Raw genomic sequence first — 20913 nt, 5'->3', positions numbered from 1 at the left:
AGGGCGGTGACGCACTGCCACCTGCAGGCGGCACGGCCAAGGAGCTCAGCGTGGCTCCGCGGCGCGGGCCAAGCCGTCAGAGAGGAGAGACGCAGTCAGCGGGCCTGAGGGGCGCGAGCGTGGAGCCCGAGGTTCTAGCCTTCCGAGAGTCTCGTCCAGGCCTCTTGAGTAGGAGAAGGTTCTAGATAGATTTTTGTGGCAACAGTAAACCAACACGTAGAAGAGAGGGTCACCTGCCCGGCCCCGCTCAGCGCGGCCCTCCGGCCGCCCCCGGGCTCTGTGCCTGCAGAGCGAGCCTCCCCGCCCCTGAGTGTCCTCGTGTGGGAATGCGGACCCGCGGAGTAAGCGGCTTCACGCAGCCAGGACGCTCCGCGGAGTCGGACCCCCAGCGAGCACTCGGGGCCGATGCAGTCAAATTCCCTAGGGCTTCACGCTCTTCCAGCCTCTGGAGGCCTGCAACGGTGCCTTAGATATGCGACAGACGCAAAAGGCCTGGGGCGATGAGCGGAGCCGCTTAGCTCCCTTAAACCTTGAGACGCCCGGCATCCATCAGCAGACTATCCAGTCCCGGTCTGTCACGAGACGCGGCTGCTTTAGTCCCCGCCGGGGCAGACGGAGCGCGGCAGGGCTGGCACTGGCACTGCCCATTCCGAAGGCACGAGCCATGAGCCGGCGGTCCCTGTGCAGGCAGCTGAGAGCAGCACTCCACCTTGAGGTCGGGCGGTCCAGAATCGGGGGTCACCGGGGTTCAATAGCGGGTGCCGCCCACAGGAGCCTGACCGTCTGAGGACCAGTCAGCAGGGGCCATTGCCTGCTCTGTCCACAACAGGCAGAGTTACTGAGAAGCCTTGAGGAGGCCTCAGGCCCCAGGCAGCTGCCCTCACCTTGCAGGGAAACTGCAAAGGTAGCTGGAAAAGGCACCGGGAAGGAGGATGGAGCAGAGGTGCAGGAACTAGGACCCAGGGCCAGGCACTGTCCCCACCAGGCACATCAGAGTTTGTGCTGGTAAGTGGGTGGAGTGGGGGCCATGGAGGGCCTGGGGTTTCAGGACTCAGCGGGGGACTGTGGCTCCCAGGAAGTGGGGCAGCACTCCTGTTATGGGCTGAATTGCGGCCCTCACAAAATTCACATGTTGAAGTCCTTAACCCCCACCATCTCAGAATGTGACTGTGTGTGGAGACACAGTCACTGCAGATGAGTCAGTTGAGAGGAGGTCATCCTGGAGCAGGGTGGGCCCCTAAGCCAATATGACTGTCGTCCTTACTCACAGGGGATTTCAGACACAGACACACAGACCCGGGGAACTCCATGTGAAGATTGGACTTACATTGTCACAAGCCAAGGAATTATTAGGAGAAAGGCCTGGAACAGATTCTTCCCTAGAGCCTTCAGAGGGAGTGTGGCCCTGACAACAACTTGATCTCAGACTTCTGGCTTCCGGGACTGCAAGACAATAGTTTCTGTTGTTTAAGCCACCCAATCTGTGGTCTTTTGTTATGGCAGCCCTAGCAAAATAATACACTTCCAAAATTGGTCCAGTGACTAAAGCTGGATTAGGGGAGGAGTGGATGAGGCCCGTGTGGACCTGGCGGTGAGAGCCTAGGAAAGGCTACCTTGGCTGGGGGGCAAAGCACACTGCTCTACCTCTTGATGGGGAGGGGCGAGGCTCTGGAACAGCACGTGGGACCAGAAATAGCACCATGGCCAGTTTTTGAAAACACCACCTGCCACAGTCTGCCCTCTGGGTTCCACAGAGATTTACATTAATGTATTAATACATTAAGAAATTTTTAAGTGAGTGAATTTTGGAAGTAGTCAGTGAAAGATTATTAAAAAAAGTAATTTTCTCTGTTAACCACACAACAAATGAAAACACATATACTACCTTTATTTAGCAAAGAAAAAAAAATGGTGGCACAGTTCTATCTTCAGGCACGTTTCCCTTGAACAATCAGCCCTCACCGTCCACGAATTCATTCAGCATTGTGCTTTATTCACGCTTGGTCTTACCTCCACCTTCCTTTTCCCTATGATCCACTATTTAAATAAATTTCCTCCTTGGTCAAATACTTTATGAAAGTAAATGCACCAGGCTGTCAAATGACCTGATTGATGTGGAAAAATTTGCCTCCATATTATATTGAGAATCAGGGCTCCTATCAACTCTGGGTATACAAAGTTTACTGTTTTAAAGGTGGCATTTTAACCATTTTCAAAGTTGATCGACCAATTCTCCTTATTATTACACTAAATTATGTCCTCTGGTTTCAGGAAGAGCGTAAAGATTTGTTTCCTTTTTGCAATCCAAGATATGGTAATGACCTAACACCAATCCCCCATGTCCCCTGCTCCCTGCACCTCAACTTTCTGAGGAAGAATCAGCCAGTGAGCAAAAAGCTTAAGGAAAGCAAGAACAGAATACGTCTATTGACTTTTCCATAGGTGTTAGATGCACATTGTGTAAAATAAAAAATACACATATAAATATTTGGTGGGACATAAACCTTCCTCCCTTGAGTCCCAGCCATCACATTCCCTTCCCAGGGGCACCAGCGTTCACAGGAGTGCATGGATATATGTATATGTGTGTGTGTGTGTGTGTGTGTTTATATATTTACGTTATTGGCAGAAATGAGGACAGGCTTCACACGCTGACCTGCTCTATGTTCATTAATTTGACACGGTTTCTTAGAAACTCTTCATTTCAGTCCCTAAAAAGCTACTGTATTTCTATTAGTGGCTGCCTGGCACTCCATGGTATGATTATAGTGTAGACCATGCATCCAGTCTCCTCTGGTGGACATTCTGGTTGTTTCCATTCCTTGTAGGGCAGCTCTTCCTTGTGGGAGTGTCATCAGTCTGAGAGGCTTTATAGGGGAGACCTTGTTGAGTGAGGGACAGGAGGCAGAATCTGGGAGGCATTTTCACTCCCCATGGAAGAGATATCCTCAGGGGGACAGTACTGCTTTGGTGAGCCCTGCAAAGGGCCCATGTTCTCCCACTAGAACTGGAGAAGAGAGCAGGAGGGAATGTCTGGGGAAAATCTTCTCACTCGGCTGCTTAATTGACCCTCTGATCCTCAGAATTCTAACAACCCCGTCAGAGATTCCACGCTCCTTGGGGAGATACTACGCACTCTCAAATCTGTTTTAAGTGGCTGAGCGATTGTCCCCCTTTGGATTAGCCTGCATGCTCAGTTAGGCACAGCAGAGTGGTTCAGCCCATCAGGGTCTGTCATCCAAGCTGATGCGGTGCCCGCAGACACTTATAAACCAGTGCCTGGGTCAGGACCTCTTTGCCATCCACTTCCCTTTGATTCCTGTGGAAAAGGGTCTGGACTCACACAGAATTATAGGTGCAATAAGATTGTGCCTCAGTTTCTCCTACAGGAAAGGCCAGAGTGAGGGAAGAACAATTGCACGCTCCTGATATGGCTCTTTGTGTAAGGATTAGTCACTACCTTGAAGTTCACACAGTGTCTGTGGGTTAGGGTCAGGGTCGGGGTCAGGGTCAGGGTTAGGGTCAGGGTTAGGGTTAGGGTCAGGGTCAGGGTTAGGGCTAGGGCTAAGGCTAAGTTTAGGGTTAGTCCTAGAAATGTAGAGACTGCACAGTGAGTGTTCTCTGATACCAAAGACCTCCCCTTCCTGCTCTGAGTTTAGAAAGATAGCAGGGGAGAATCGAGAACCAGCCTGAAACAGCCCTATATGGCATCTTTCTGAAGAAGGCATTGCCAAAATTATCCTAGCTTGGTCATCCTCATTGACAGTTGGCCCAGAGTCTTGTGAAGTGTCTGGGGATCTCTTTCTTTTCCTGACTTATTTTATGGAGCAGGTCATGAATTTAGATCCCAAGATAAAGCTTATGGCTCCTGAATTCCTAACTGTTTTTCGGCCGGGAGCTCTGCGGTCCACACTGAGCCTCAAGAGTGTTTGGTGTGTGGAGTACGGAATTTCAAGTGCCTGTCCTGCCCTGCATGGTTCACATCAGTCCCACACCCCCAGTGCATCTGCTGCAGGTGCTTTCCGCAAGCATGTTGCCTGCCTGGCATTTAGGACAGGGCTCCCCTCCTCCTGTTTCCCAGGGCTCAGCGCGCTTCCTGCAATGAACTTGGCTGTGGGCTCGAGCAGACTTGAACAAAAATGTGTGGTTCTGGTAAGTTATGTATGTGTGGGGAACTTGGGTCTCCTGGTTTGTCAGATAGAGATAATAACACTGACCCCACACTGCTACATGAGATTTGAGACGACGATCAATATCCAGGAGCCTATTCTGAGGCTGCTGTGCAATGGGGGACAGTCCATAACCGTCTTGTCATCTTCCCTCACCGTCACCCCAACAACTGTCCAAATGCTTCAAAGTGGACATCTTGTGTTCTGGGGGCTCTCTTCACACCGCACAAAGGCCTCCATGCCTCCAAGGAGAACTGTCAGTCAGGCAACTTGATACAAGCCTATGTTCTTGACATAAAGAAATGAGACTGAAGTAAAGAAATACACAGAAGCCCAACACTGTGTCCTGTGTGCTTCTTGTCCCTGGCTTTCAGCGGAAGGCCTTCTGACACGTTGTGGCTGAGACGGTAGGAAGCAGGGGAGTGGCTGCTGACATTTTGAAAGGCTGGTAAACATTTTTCTAAGCTGCCTGGCCATGCAGAAAGAATTTTTTCTATATTTATTTGATAGAAAGCACTGAGATTCCTCAGGGTTTTAGGGAGAACTCGGAGCTGTCTGTGAAGTTTCTCTAAGCCCCTGTCCAAAGGCTGCCTGTGGGGACATTAGCTCACACCAGTGTCCCGGAAATGCAGCTGGATAAGGGGACGGTGAGAGTCCTATCACAGGACCCCTGATAGGTGAATTGATTAAGTTTGGGTTCATGTGTTGTACCCAGTTTCCTAATGCTGCCAGGGAGCTTTCTTTCTAAATGAGATCTTCACCTCTCTTTGGCAGGGTAAGCTGGAACCGTCATGATGTGGCGCTGGAGCCTTAGGGGCTGCGTTAGCCCAAAGCTGGGGGTGGGAAGGTTAGAGATCAGACCCTGAGTGCCTGACCTGGCAGGGCCTGGCATCCGCCAGCATGAGAGGTGGGTGTGAAGCATGTCTCTGTCCCTGTCTCACTCCTTCTCTCACCACCGGGTGCCCTGTGACTTCCTGTGTCACCTGGCAGGGGGAGGAGCACCAATTCTCAGCCACCACCTCCTCTTCCTACGTCCATCTGACACACTCTCTCCATTGGTGCCCTCTCTCCTTCTCACCCAACTGATATTTTCCTTAGCTGCAGATTTGCAGTCTCATAACTCGATTCTTAAGGAGGCACCTTGTGCAAATGGACTTACATTGAGTAATTCTCCAATAATCCTATTTTGAGCAGCTGCTGTCCAGAATAGTGCCATCCAATAGAAATAGAATAGGAGTCACATGTATAGCATTTCAGTAGCCACATTCCAAAAGTGAAACGGAACAGGTCAAGTTAATTTTAATAATTTATTTTTAGCCAAATATGTCTAAAATGTTATCTTTTCAAAGTGTAATAAATATAAAAAATATTACTGATTATTTTTAATACTAAGTCTAAACTCTGAGTGTATTTTATGTTTACAACACATCTTAATTCAAACTGGTCACATTTCCAGTGCTCAGAAGCCACCTGTGCCCAGTGGCTGCTCTATTGGACAGTGCAGCTCTAGAAGCCAGGGAGCAAAAGGAACGGTGATGAGTAAGATGAGGATCCCTCTCCCCAGGAGCTGGCAGACAGCACAAGAGCAGCAGAGGTTAAGAACTGGGGCTTATACATCACAAGAGCCTGGATTTGAATCACAGCTCTAAGGTTGGTTAGGGACATGACATGTACCAGTTATTTAACCTCGAGCCTCGTACAACCTCATATGTTAAAGGAAGTCACTGATGGTATCTATTTCATAAGATTGTCATACGAATTCAGTAAGATGTTGCATTTCACATGCTCAGCCTTCCAGGAGTGCCTATCCCTAAGTTGAAAGGTGCCTCCACCTCTGTGCCAGTGTCCCATATCTAAGGACCTCCCTTCCCTGTCCCATCTTTCTTAGAGGTATAGGTGTGCTGTGGAAAGATAGGACCTTGAACCAGCCCCCACTGGTAGGGTGACACTGAGCAGATGACTGTATCAGCCCCCACGGAGATCTGAGACCCTCAGAGAAGATGGGCAGTCCACACCTCCACTTTCCCCATTTGCAGAAATACCTAGTTCTAGGAGCATATTTGTAACATTGTTTTATAGCTGGCTATTTACAGGAAGGTTTCCCCATGGACTTCTTAAGGGCAAAGTCCTACTTGCACTTTTTTAATTCCTTCTCCTGACCCTGATTCCTGGGAATTGGGGTGATTAGAGTTCTACCATGCTATGCAGCTCTGCTATGGGAGTGGTCACTTCTCTCCATGCCACAGGGAAGGGGCTGCTGGTCACATGGCCCCCACCCCCACGGGAGGGAGAAATCGAAGGAAAAGAGAAACTCGATGGTGGCTGGAGTGAGGACCAGGTCTGGGAGTCAGCTCAGGAAGGGGCAGCTGGAAATGAAGGAGGAGAGGAGGGCAATGAGGTGAGGGCACGAGTGTCTGCTAGAGAGGAAATAAGTGGTTGGGAGTCTAGACTCCAGGAGCTTCTCCTTCCCCGCCTTCTGCTGCTCCGTCTGTTCCTCCAGCCCTGTGCTGCGAGCTCTGAAGGCATTCTGCCCTCTTGAGATAATCTCCCCATTTATTACTCACACCTTTGATGATGTTTCTCAAAGTAAGTCCATGGCCAATCTGCAGGAAAGTCGACTGGGGCACTCCTCAAAAAGAGAATCCACCAGCATCGAGCCACAGTAGCGCTGGTAGGATTGACATATGGCGCCGGGAGACACATTAGAACAGTGGTTTACATTCTCCAGGCCAGCAGCTCCAGAATCACCTGTGAACTTTTGAGAAGTCCAAATTCTCAGGGACCAGCTCAAGACCGGCTAAATCAGGAAGTCTGGGATGGAGCCCTGCAGGGCGTGTTCACAAGGGAGTTTGAGCACCACTGCATTAGAAGGTATAAATGGCCTTTAATGGGAAGGGACAAGGACATTTATGAAGATTATTCTATAAAGCAGAAGGGAACACATCAGCCTCCCAGACAAGGTGCAGCTCCCCCAGCTCTCCATGAAGCCCCAGAGCTCTCCATGAAACCCTGTACCTACAAGGAGTGAGGAGAAGCTCCTTTATCCTCCCCGCAGTGGTTCTCTCTTCTGACTCTTTTCCTGCCTAACCTGCTGGAGGCCTTGGCGCTAAGGCCTGACCATCCTCCGCAGGCATAAGCAAGTGGTTGAGACAATTCCACCCGCTCTGTAATGTGTACTGAAAGACTGGGCGAATCAAAGGTCAATTGCCCAAGTTAGTCCCCAGCGGGCCAGGGCCTGGGGCTTGTCTGAGACTCACTTTTGCATCATCTCAGCTGCTGAATCTCAATCCCCAGGAGGAGAGACTGGCAATCTGCACTGAAACAAATTCTCCAAGTGATTCTCTTTCATGTCAACAAAAATTCCACCCTGTGCAGCTGCACACTGGGGGTGTCCTCTTCTAGGCTGTGATGGACATAGGACCCTGACACTGTGCATTGTAGAGCCACTGTTCCCCTCCTGTCTGGTCCTCACCTCTCCAAGCCCTAAATACAGGCAACTGTCCCTTTAAATGTGGAGACATTATCACTGCTAACAATAAAGGGACAACAGAAAGATTCTATTTGAAGCAAACAAGGAAATATCGGTGTCAAAGTGTTGTTTTTTGGTTTTTGTTTTGTTTTGTTTTGTTTTTTCCATTCAAAGGATTCTGCTTGTTGTTCTGATATCTCCTTACGCTTCACGATTTTCTCTTCCCACAAGGACTCTTCCTTCATCACATTGGTGGTTCTCAGCTGCAGAAATCAGAGTCACCTGGGGAATCTATGAAAGCATGGCTAGCTGGCCCCTGCCCCCAGAGCTTCTGATTCACTGTGTCTAGGGTGAGACCCAGAATTTGCATTTCTGCTCACTTCTCAAGTGATGCTGATGCAGCTGGTCCAGGGGACATGCTTCAAGAACCAGCAATAGTTCTCCATTGCACATTAGAATCGTCTGTAAAGTTTTAAAAAAAGATGCTGTGTCCCATGACTCACGCACCCAGAACAATCAAATCTGAATCTCTGGCACTGGAACTAGCACAGGTGTTGCTAGCACAGATGTGTTTGAAGCAGCTCAGGAGACTCTAGTATGCAACCAATGTTGAGAATACCCCAAAACCAATCAGTAGCAAGAGACTCTGCTCTAGACCCACCAAATTGCCCATAAGGCTTCTCCCATCTTCACAGGTTCGGTTTCATTATTATTCCTGGGGAGACAGGAAAGAGCCCCTTCAAGAGACCTAAGAGCTGAGGATGTTCAATCAGGTGATTTGGGTTCCAGGAGCAAGGCAGCTGTCACACTTGTGTTCATCGTTCTGCTCTTGGGCAGGTGGGAGGTGGTTCCTCCTCTCCCCTCCCATGCACCCACTCCAGAAGACCCTCCTCCACCCCAGGCTCCTTCCACTCCACTGAGATGTGCTGAGTCCACGAGGAAAGGAGCAGACAGCAGAAGGCCCATAAGGGGCTCTCAGACACAGATCCCAGACCTCAAACAACACAAAAGGGAAAGGGGAGAAGCAAGCAGGGAGGCCCCAGCAGCCGCCCGGAAGGGAGTGGGTTTAACCAGGACTGCTGATTTCCTCAAAAGGGCGGGTTGAAATATACCATGCCAGGCTGCACACTCTGCTCTGATTTGTGGTCGGAGGAGCAGGATCGCTGTATCTGTAGGGCATGTCTATAAACTGGGCCAGGAAAAGTCAGAGGAGGCTTGAAACTTGAACTTTTATCTTTTTGCATCTTTTCTTTTTATATCTCAAGTCCAATTACTTTTTATTAGGTTTTCAAGCAAATTTATATTTGTTAGTAGACATTGGTGTGTATCTTTTTCCTGCATCTCTTTGAGGTCTGAAATTCAATAGGACGTAGAAATAATAATTATGATTAAAACAATAACATTGCCATTTATTGGTGATAACCAGTGCATTTTGGTGGCAAATTTCTGCAGTAATAAATTTCACAGAATATTGTCAGAATTCTTCCAGAATTTCTGGGAATATGTGAAAAACAGAACAGTACTCTTACCATACACTGATTGTAAGAATCACAATGAACATATAATCATGAATACTATAAAGCAGTAGGCTCTCAAAGTAAGACGGATGCATCAGCATGAGGGAGACCTTGTTAGAAATGTAAATTCTTGGGCCCCACCCCAAACCTACCAGATCAGGAATTCTGGAGGGAGGCTCAAGTTGACAGCCACATCAAACATTGCATTCACGCATGGCCTAGGACTGAATGCCTGGCAGACCCTTCGCCTGACACTGCCCCTCATTCTCACAGCTCAAGCTCTGCCCTTCGCTGCCCTCACCTCTCAACATTTCCAGAAACCTCTAAATGTGTTGATCCCCATCTCCTCCAGGACCCTTCCTGGGGGTAATTTTACTGGGAAACATTGCGCCTCATCTCCAGAGCTGCACATATCACATGGGTGCCACGCCATGTATTTCCTACTGCATGCTTTCTCTCTTCTTTACTTTCTAGAATCTTCTCAGATATGGCCTCAAAGAGGACCAGTAAAAGTGCCTACCTGGCTTCCCTTTCCTGAAAGAGCCAATTGATTTATTTTAGTTACGCTGAGTTAAAATTTTGGATAATGCTGAAATGGGACGTAAAAGCATATAGGTAGAAAATTTCTACAGACCAAGAGATCATTTTTAAATTAACAAAAAGTGAAAAAGTGGTAGGAAACAAAAGCCCTGAGTGTTCCTCTGAGCTCTGCCCCCAACTTAGCCGATGTGGAGCATACGCTTCACTTCTCTGCTCCTCCGTTTCCTCACGTTTTAGGAGAGGAGGCTGAAACGGACCCCTGTCTCCAAGTTGTGCTCCTTGGAGCGCCTACTATTCCAAGGAGCCCCTTAGGCTTTTGCAAACACATTTGGGGAAGAAAGTCATAAAGCGAAATATAATTTTCAAGCCAGCAGGCTCTGCGATCCTTTAAGCCCCTTCCGGTATGAAATGTCTGTGATTCTGTGGAGTTTCCGGGGAGGAACCTGGTGACCATGTGTAGGATGGGGCTGGGCTGTCTGGGCTGCACCAGACAAACTGACACGGGACCGGACGAGGCTGAGGGTGGGACAGCTGGACAAAGACGGAAATAAAGTCAGGAAGAGAGCCACCGTCAGGCCAGTCTGAAGTTGTGGAGATCGGGGGTAGCAATTACAAGGGACGTAACAGGGATGCAGGGAAGCAGGGCCTGTCCCCACAGGCCTGACCTTCCGACAGGAGCTTCTGTGGAGGGCCCCCTGGCCGCCCACGGCCTCCCTGGGCAGAGGGCCAGTGACTTGACGAGCGCGTGTGTGACTGCTTCTTTGGCGTCCAGCGTCCTGTTTGTTTTGGGTGGAGGCTGAACTCTGCTGAGGGCATGGATTCATCATGAAGCTTCTTGTCTGTATTTGTCACAGCAGGCATTTATTTGATGGCTGGGGAAATTAAAGTTTATTTAAGAGGTACAAGCAAAAAATTGGGAAAACCTACATTTAAGTAACATTCTCATTGATGTTTCCGTTACTTAATGTTCTTGATTTTCCAGCAACACAAATCATTTTAACTAACTTAAATAGGAAAGAGATTTGAAGAACAGTGGATGCCTCTACAGAAGAGGCAGAGCAAAGGGCAGGCACAGGGACGGGAGCAGGGAAGCTCCCGGGCTCACGGCACCGTGAACCGATGCCTGAAGGGGCCACGCGGGGCACTGCTGATGAAGGAGTCAGCTCCACCGTCCTCCGTCTCCAACCAGTGCACACGGCAGTCACATTCTGGAAAGGGGACAGGATTGGCCTTGCCGGGGCGCCTGTCCATCCCTTGCTAGGCTGGTGGCCCCAAGCCACTAAGGCAGGTGGCATGGTTCCTCGAGAGGAGAAAAGGTGGCGATGGAGCAATTTACCAAATGAAGGGGGAAAGCTGCGCCAGGCAACAGCCGTGCACTGAAATGTTCACCTTTGTGGAAGGAAGAACTGAGATGGTGGGATGGATGCAGTGACCATCGGCTGGGCAAGTTGAGGGCCAGAGTGACGGGACAATAGGGAGATTTTTGCTGGTGTTGATTTGGGTGGCAAAGCTGGCAGAAACAGAGCCTCAGGGAACACACAAGGGAAGTAAAAGGGGCACTGACGGTGTTTCCATCTCTGCTCTGTGTTACGTGCTCAGCAGTTGCTCCAACACCTGACAAAACGCTGAGTGAAGGGGTCATCACCAGCCTGCTGTGGGGGATGGCTTCCTCCTCAGGAAGACGCGGGCGAGGGGGCAGGCCTGCCTCGAGTGGGTGGAAATGACAGCAGATGCTGCCGGAGGGGGCCCCCCAGTACTCCCCCTGTCCTGTGTAAACCAGGACACAGGGCTCCAGGCAAGCCTTTATTTTCAGACATTACTTAGTTAAAGGAAACACTGTGCCTCCACCCTCCCTCCCAAACACACACACTCTAGCTTTTCTGGGTTTTGTTGTGGGTTTTGACATTTTAAGTACTGAAATGTATTTAAAGGTTTAACCTAATATGGGTTTAACTCAACATGTTTCTTTTTTTTAACACAGTGGGATAAATATCTTTATTGGAAAATACCAACAGATTCATTTTCACCATTATCTTCTCAATACGTATTTATTTGTATCTCTCGCAACATGGATTAGTGTCCAGAAAACCATGTATGTGGAGAGAAGGTCAAGAAAGGCCACGGTTTTAAGTGGTACTTTTCCTCTCCCGGTCTGCAGGACAAAGTAACACAAAACCAGCCAACTGTCCTCTGAGCAGCCTGCCTGAGCTGGGGGAGCCTTTGCCAACGAGCACAGCAGTGGTGTGGGGACCTGAGGTCCAGGAGAGCTGCTGGTAGCCATGGGCGGAGACCAGTGCGATGGTGCACACGGCCGTAAACGGGCACTAAGGCGGAGACCCCTCTCCAGTATGGGGTCGGGGGTTGTCTCTCCTCTTCAGAGTGCCTGCACCTTGAAGGAGAGGGGCAGGGTGGGACCCTAGCCTCATTACATCAGCTCCATTAGGTGGACATACACATGAGTTCTTGTGCCACCACCATTAGGGCAAATCCATAGCAGAGCTGGACTCATACGTGGCCACACACGTCCTGTCGCTCAGTTCCCCATCTCCCACCCCAGGCCTGAAAGCTCCATCGCTCTGAGACAGAGTGACTCTACATGGCCCTGAAATAGGGGGAACCCCAGTTCTTAGCCCTGGAGATGTTCTTGAGGGAATGAGAGAGGGTGTGAAATTGTGAGCGGACTATGAGATGGCAACAGTGATGGACTGAGAGAAGTTACTTTTGCTGAGCAACTACTGCATGTTTGTGCTCTGCTGCCACTGCCCCCACGTTTTCTCACCTCCTCCTCATGATTGTCCCGGTGAGCTGCGGCATCAGCCCTTCTTGACAGAGGAACAAACAGGTGTGTGACTTGCCCTCCAGGAAACATCTGGGTCTAGAGGAAGCAGCACAGGATGAGGGCTTGGGAGGCAGGACCAACGCAATTTGAGCCTTGTCTCTGCTATTTACTAAGTGTGTCACCTACAAGATTCATTTATTTAAATACTCTGAGCCCCAAGTTTCTCAACTGTAAGACAATATATCTGTATGATAACATATGTTAACATATATCACACAAACTTGTTGTGAAAATGACATTTAGTACAGAAAATGTGCCTGGCACATAAACATTTAATAAAATGTCCCTAGGTTGGTATCAAGATGGCAGCGCAGGCAGACCCTGAACTCACCTCCTCCCACGGACACAATGAATTGACAACTACTCTTGGAACAATTACCCCTGAGAAAGAACTGAAAACTGGATAAAAAGAATCCCCACAATCAGGGACGGTCTGACTGAGGTGGAAGAGGCAGAAATTCCATTCTGGAGAGAAAAAAATCCACCTTTGCAAGCTGTGGTGCTTCACAGCCTCCCAGGAGCAATCCTAAAGTATGCAGCCTTCCCTGGAGGAGTGGGGGACCTGAGCAAGGGAGAGTTACCGCTATAAGCATCTTTTGTATTCAGCACAACCAAGACAAGTGTCATACTCTCTGCCTTTGCTGGCTACTAACAACAATGGGGAATGCCCCCAGAAAAGCTATCAGACATAAGGGAAAAAAGCTCTACTGTTAAAGGGCCCATGCACAAACTCACCCGTTTTGGAAAGCAGCCTAAAATCACCAGAAAGAAAGGTGCACAGTCCTTTGCTGAAAAGAGATGCACCTGATAGGGTCTAGGTGCATCTTGGTGAGAGGTGAGACCTCTCCAGGGACTGAGACATTGGCAACAACCATTATTGTGACCTAGTACAGGTGTGCTAACGCAGACATTGACAGATGCTATTGGAGTTCTTCCTCTGGCCTGTTGGCCCAGGGTCTGCCCCACCCACTGGAGCACCAATTTAATCCAGCTCAGCCAGGGCAGGCAGCCCACCCTAGGGACTGGCCCCATCCAAGAGCAAGCCCTCGGGCAACTTGTGGTCCTACGTAGGCTGGGTGCCTGGATCCTCTGCAGCTGGGTCAGTGGGTCCACCTCTGGGGGCAGGGCACGAGGAGCAGGCGGGGTGTGTGTGGCATTGGTGGAGTGTGTGGGGCCTCTGCAGTGGGATGACTGGGTCTGCTTCAGGGGTCAGGGCATGCACACAGGGCAGGACTGTGTTGATGACGTGTGTGGCCCTGTGGGTGGTGGGGCTTGTCAGCTGCAGACTTGTGCTTCTCAAACAGCCATATAGGGGATCGGCCCCACCTTCCAAAGCCTGAAACAATTGGATGCTCCCATGCTTGTGGCCAGCCGAACTCAGCTGCAATCTTGAGAAAGCTGACAAGAGACTTGCAGGCCAGAGGCCTACACAAATTGTAATCCCCTAAGCCTAGCAACCAGCCATGTTGGGGGCCTACTCACTTCACAGAAAAATTGCAATAGGAATGTGCTATTAGACTTTGCAGCCAACTGAGCTGGGGGTCCCCATACCTGATAAAGTGACTGAAGTGTCCACAGCAGCCACACTCAGCTGAGCACTACAACCAGCTGGCTAGGGGGACAGCCTAGCCTCCCTGGGCACCTACAGCAAGAACAACCCTGCCACAACAGAGAGACACAAGTATCCCTGAGAGGGGTCACTCCTGGAATATTTGGAATTGGTGATGAGAGGGAACTACATTGCTAGGCCTCATAAGCCATCTCTTACATAAGGCTGCCTCTCCAAGATCAGGAGATGTAACTGACCTACCTAATACATAGATATAAGCACAGAGAAAGAGACAAAATGAGGAGGCAAAGGAATATGTCCCAAGTAAGGGAACAGGACAAAACCCCAGAAAAAGAACTAAATGAAACAGAAATAAATAATATACTCAACAAAGAGTTCAAATAAAAATTCAAAAGGATGCTCACTCATCTTGGGAGAAGAATAGATAAACTCAGTGAGAATGTCAACAAAGAATTGGAAAATATAAAAAATAACCAATCAGAAATGAAGAATACAATGCTGGAAATGAAAAATTCACTAGAGGGACTCAATAGCAGAGTAGGTGATACAGAACAATGGATCAGCAAGCTGGATAAAAGACTAGAGGAAATTACCCAAGCTGAACACATAAAAGAAAAAAGAATTAAAAAGAATGAGAACCTCTGGGACAATATCAAGTGTACTAAGATTCATATTATAGGTGTCCCAGAAGGAGATGAAGGAGACAAAGGGGCAGAGAAGAAATATTTGAAGAAATAATAGCTGAAAACTTTCCTAAGCTAAGGAAGGAAACAGACATCCAGGTACAGGAAGTACAGAGAGCACCAAACAAGATAAACCCAAAGAGGCCTAGACACATTATAATTAAAATGTCCAGAATTAAAGATAAAGAGAGAATCCTAAAAGCTGCAAGAGAGAGGAAGCAAGTTACATACAAAGGAAACCCCATAAGGCTATCAGCTGACTTCTCAGCAGAAACCTTACAGGCTAGAAGGGAGTGGCACCATATATTTAAAGTGCTAAAGGAAAAAATCTACAGCCAAGAATACTCTACCCAGCAAGGTTATCATTCAGAATGGATGGGGAGATAAAGAGTTTCCCAAACAAGAAGAAATTAAAGGAGTTTATTACCAAGAAACCAGACTTACAAGAAATGCTAAAGGGAATTATTTAAGTGGGAAAGAGAAGACCACAAATAGGATTAAGAAAATTATAAAAAAAAAAAGCAATAAAATCACAGGAAAAGGCAAAAATACAGTAAAGATAGAAGATCAACCAAATATGAAGATAATATGAAGGTCAAAAGACAAAAGTACTAAAATTATCTATTTCCATGATAAGAGGGTAACGGATACATACACACAAAAAAAGAGGTTAGATATGATATCAAAAACATAAAATGTGGGAGGAGGTGACTAAAAGAGTAGAGCTTTTAGAAAGAGGTCAAACTAAAGAGACCATCAACTTAATATAATTGCTATATATGTAGGTTATTACATATGAACCTCATGGTAATCACAAACCAGAAACCTATAATAAATACATACAAAATTAAGAGAAAGGAAGCCAAACACAATACTAAAGAAAGCCATCATACCACAAAGGAAGAGAGCAAGAGAAGAAGAAAGGAACAGAGAAGAGCTACTAAAACACCAAAAAAAAAAGTTAACACAATGGCAATAAGTACATACTTATCAATAGCTACTTTAAATATCAATGGACTAAATGCTCCAATCAAAAGGCATAGGGTGGCTGATTGGATAAAAAAACAAGACGCATATATATGCTGCATACAAGAGACACACTTCAGACCTAAAGACAATCACAAACTGAACATGAAGAGATGGAAAAATATACTCCAAGCAAATGGAAATGGAAAGAAAGCTGGGGTAGCAATACTCATATCAGACAAAATAGACTTTAAAACAAAAACTGTAAAAAGAGACAAAGAAATGCAACACATGGTAAAGGGAACAATCCAACAAGAGGATATAATACTTGTAAATATCTATGCACCTAACATAGGAGCACTTAAATATATAAAGCAATTATTAACAGACGTAAAAGAGAAATAGACAGTAACACCGTAATAGTAGGGGACTTGAACACTCCACTTCCCCAATGGATAGATCATCCAAACATAAGACCAATAAGGAAATATTGGCCTTAAAAAGCATATTAGACCAGATGAACTTAGTCGATATGTACGGAACATTCCACCCAAAAACCAAAGAATACACATTCTTCTCAAATGCACATGGAACATTCTACAGGGTTGATCACATATTAGGCCACAGAACAAGTCTCAATAAATTTAAGAAGACTGAAATAATACCAAGCATCTTTTCTAACCACAAAAATATGAAACTAGCAATCAACTACAGGAAGAAAATCAGAAAACCACAAATATGTGGAGGTTAAACAAAATGCTACTGGACAATGATTGGGTCAATGAAGAAGTCAAAGGAGAAAACCTAAATACCTGGAAACAAATGAAAATATGACATGCCAGAATTTATGAGATGCAGCAAAAGTGGCTCTAAGAGGGAAGTTTACAGCAATACAGGCCTACCTCAACAAACAAGAAAAATCTCAAATAAACAATTTAACAGTGCACCTAAAGGAACTGGAAAAAGAAGAACAAACAAAGCCCAAAATCAGTGGAAGAAGGGAAATCATAAAAATCAGAGCAGAAATAAATGAAATAGAGACTAAACAAACAATAGAAAAAATCAATGAAACTAAGAGCTGGTTCTTTGAAAAGATAAACAAAATTAACAAGCCTTTAGCTAGACTCACCAAGAAAAAAAAAGAGAGAAGTCTCAAATAAATAAAATCAGAAATGAAAGAGGAGAAATTACAAGAGATATCTCAGAAATACAAAAGATTATAAGAGAATACTATGAAAAGCTATATGCCAATAAATAGGATAATCTAGAAGAAATGGATTAATTCTTAGAATCATACAACCTTCCAAAACTGAATCAAGAAGAAATAGAGAATTTGAATAGACCAATCACCAGTAAGGAGATCAAAACAGTAATCAAAAACCTCCCCAAAAATAAAAGTCCAGGACCAGATGGCTTCCCTGGTAAATTCTACCAAACATTCAAAGAAGACTTAATACCTATCTTTCTCAAAATCTTCCAAAAATTTGAAGAAGAGGGGAAGCTTCCTAACTCATTCTATGAAGCCAACCTTATCCTGATACCAAAAGGAGACAAGGACAACACAAAGATAGAAAATTACAGGCCAATATCACTGATGAACATAGATGCAAAAATACCCAACTAGCAAATAGAATACAATAATATATTAAAAAGATCATCCACCATGATCAAGTGGGATTTATTCCAGGGATGCAGCAATGGTTCAACATCTGCAAATCAATCAACGTGATACACCACATTAATAAATGAAGAATAAAAATCACAAGATCATCTCAATCAATGCAGAGAAAGCATTTGACAAGATACGGCATCCATTTATGATAAACGTTCTGAATAAAATGAGTATAGAAGGAAAGTACCTCAACATAATAAAGGCCATATATGACAAACCCACAGCTAATATCATTCTCAATGGTGAAAAACTGAAAGCTATCCCTCTAAGAACAGGAACAAGACAAGGATGCCCACTCTCACCACTCTTATTTAACATAGTATTGGAAGTCTTAGGCAGAGCAAACAGGCAAGAAAAAGAAATAAAACAGATTCAAATTGGAAAGGAAGAAGTGAAACTGTCACTGTTCACAGATGACATGATTTTATATATAGAAAACCCTAAAGAATCCACCAAAACAAACTTTTAGAAATAATAAATGAATATAGTAAAGTTGCAGGATACAAAATCAACATACAAAAATCAGTTGTGTTTCTATACATTAACAATGAAGTAGCAGAAAGAGAAATTAAGAATACAATCCCATTTACAATTGCAACACGAAGAATAAAATACCTAGGAACAACCTTAACCAAAGAGGTGAAAGATCTATACACTGAAAACTATACAACATTGTTGAAAGAAATTGAAGAAGACACAAAGAAATGGGAAGGTATTCCATGCTCTAGGATTGGAAGAATTAACATAGTTAAAATGTCTATAGTTCCTAAAGCAATCTACAGAGTCATTGCAATCCCTATCAAAGTTCCAACATCTTTTTTCACAGAAATAGAACCAAGAATCCTAAAATTTATAGAGACAACAAAAGACTCCAAATAGCCAAAGGAATCCAGAGAAAAAAGAACAAAGCTGGAGGTATCACATTCCTGGTTTCAAAATGTACTACAAAGCTATAGTAACCAAAACAGCATGGTACTGCACAAAAACAGACACGCAGATCAATGGAACAGAATCAATAGCCCAGAAATAAACCCACACGTCTACAGACAGCTAATTTTCGACAAGGAAGCCAACAACATACAATGGAAAAATGAAAGTCTCTTCAATAAATGGTGTTGGGAAAACTGCACAAGCACATGAAAAAAAATGAAAGCAGACCATTATCTTACATCTTACACAAAAATTAACTCAAAATGGATTAAAGGCTTCAATGTAAGACCTGAAACCATGAAACTTCTAGAAGAAAACATAGGCAGTATGCTCTTCGACATCAGTCTTAGCAGCATATTTTCAAGTACCATGCCTCACTGGGCAAGGGGAACAATAGAAAAAATAAACAAATGGGACTACAAACTAAAAGCCTTCTGCACAGCAAAGGAAACCATCAGCAAAACAAAAAGGCAACCTAACAATTAGGAGAAAATAATTGCAAACCTTATATCTGATAAGGGGTTAATATCCAAAATATATAAACAACTCATATATCTCAACAACAAAAAAACTAACAACCCAATTAAAAAATGGGGAAAAGATCTGAACAGACATTTCTCCAAAGAATAAATACAGATTGCCAACAGGCACATGAAAAGATGTTCAACATCATTAACTATCAGGGAAATGCAAATCAAAACTACAATGAGATATCACCTCACGCCCGTCAGAATAGCTATAATTAACAAGACAGGAAACAACAAGTGTTGGAGAGAATGTGGAGAGAAGGGAACTCTCATACATTGCTGGTGGGAGTGCAAACTGGTGCAGCCACTATGGAAAACAGTATGGAGATTCCGCAAAAATTAAGAATAGAACTATAATACCATCCAGCTATTCCACTGCTGGGTATTTATCCAAAGAAAATGAAAACATGAATGTGTAAAGATACACGCACCCCTGTGTTCATTTCAGCATTATTCACAATAGCCAAGACTTGGAAACAACCTAAGTGCCCATCAAGGGACGAATGGATAAAGAAGATGTTGTGTATATACACAATGGAATACTACTCAGCCATAAAAAAGATGAAATCTAGCCATTTGTGACAACATGGATGGACCTTGAGGGTAAGTGAAATAAGTCAGAGGTATAAAGTCAAATACTGTATTATCTCACTCATAAGTAGAAGATAAAAACAACAACAAACAAACACATAGAGACAGAGACTGGATTGGTGGTCAGCAGAGGGGAAGGGGAGAAGGAGGAGGGCGAAAGGAGTGATTAGGCACATGTGTGCGGTGATGGATTGTAAATAGTCTTTGGGTGGTGAACATGATATAATCTACACAGAAATGGAAATATAATGATGTACACCTGAAATTTATATAATATTATAAACCAATGTTTACTGCAATTAAAAAAAAATCTTATTGAGGCCGGCCCCGTGGCTTAGCGGTTAAGTGCGCGCGCTCGGCTACTGGAGGCCCGGGTTCGGATCCCGGGCACACACCGATGCACCGCTTCTGCAGCCATGCTGAGGCCGCGTCCCACATACAGCAACTAGAAGGATGTGCAGCTATGACATACAACTATCTACTGGGGCTTTGGGGGAAAAAAACGAGGAGGATTGGCAATGGATGTTAGCTCAGAGCTGGTCTTCCTCAGCAAAAAGAGGAGGATTAGCACGGATGTTAGCTCAGGGCTGATCTTCCTCACAAAAAAAAAAAAAATCTTATCAACCAAAAAATAACAATAATAATAATAAAATGTCCCTATTTCCTGCAAAGACACGTGCCGGTCAACTCTGAGCTTGGTATTAGAATTCAGCCCACCAGGCTTTGGGACCTCTGAGCTGTCCTCCTCACTCCCCAGGCTACCGTCGTCAGAGAGCAAGCTTCAGGCACACTTGGAAGAGTGGCCGTGCGTCCAGCAGCATCATCTTCAGCTTCATGGACAAGCATCTTCCTTCACAGGGCAAGCATCGCCACTGAAGATGAGGGACACGCACTGCAAAGCTGACGCTTTCTGCTCTGTGTTTACGATTTCCACAGCTTTGTATGATGCAGCCCTAGCTTCGGATTTACAGGTCAGATTACTGTGGCCCTAGATACAGTGGTAGGTACCGCAGCATCAGTACAGGAAGTTGCTAGTTCCTATGCTCAGAGACAACTGCACATGCTTCTTCCAGCTTACAGTCCATTTTATGTCTATTAGTCCTCGTAATTGCTAGATTTTTCCCCATAATATTTTGAACTTAGCACCACTGGACAAACAAAAATTAATGATTCAAAAAGGCAATTGGACACAGGCTCCTGGAGCTCTGAAGCTCAGGAGAGGCTCTGGGCTGGCCAGGTGCATATCACCTGTTTAAGTACATCACTTGTTTATACCTGTGGGAAAGGTTAGGATCTCTCAGGGAGTGAGAATAGAGAAGGGCAGGGGTCCACGGACAGGGCCCTGAGGTTTCTAATGTTTAGAGGTCAGGAAGAGGAGAATGACTGAGAAGAGACAGCCTGTGAAGTAGGAGGAAAAAAAAATTAATGATTCTTTTTCAT

General features: G+C 45.7%; 1 long non-coding RNA gene across 1 annotated transcript in view; it reads right to left on the bottom strand.

The window, feature by feature from the left end:
- Positions 1 to 8909: 8909 nt before the first annotated feature.
- Positions 8910 to 20913, bottom strand: part of LOC147918127 (uncharacterized) — a 65667-nt gene continuing 53663 nt past the window's right edge. Inside the window, exons 2-3 of the long non-coding RNA XR_015553008.1 lie at positions 12475 to 12570; positions 8910 to 10567 (exon numbers count right to left, since the gene is read on the bottom strand). This is a non-coding gene — a long non-coding RNA (uncharacterized LOC147918127). The remainder of the gene's footprint in view (positions 10568 to 12474; positions 12571 to 20913) is intronic.

This window comes from Ceratotherium simum, chromosome 1 (genome assembly GCF_057802395.1).
Source record: "Ceratotherium simum simum isolate JZ-2026a chromosome 1, ASM5780239v1, whole genome shotgun sequence".
NCBI lineage: Eukaryota > Metazoa > Chordata > Mammalia > Perissodactyla > Rhinocerotidae > Ceratotherium > Ceratotherium simum.
The sequence above is the reverse complement of the archived record's forward strand: the minus strand, read 5'-3'. Positions and strand labels throughout refer to the sequence as shown.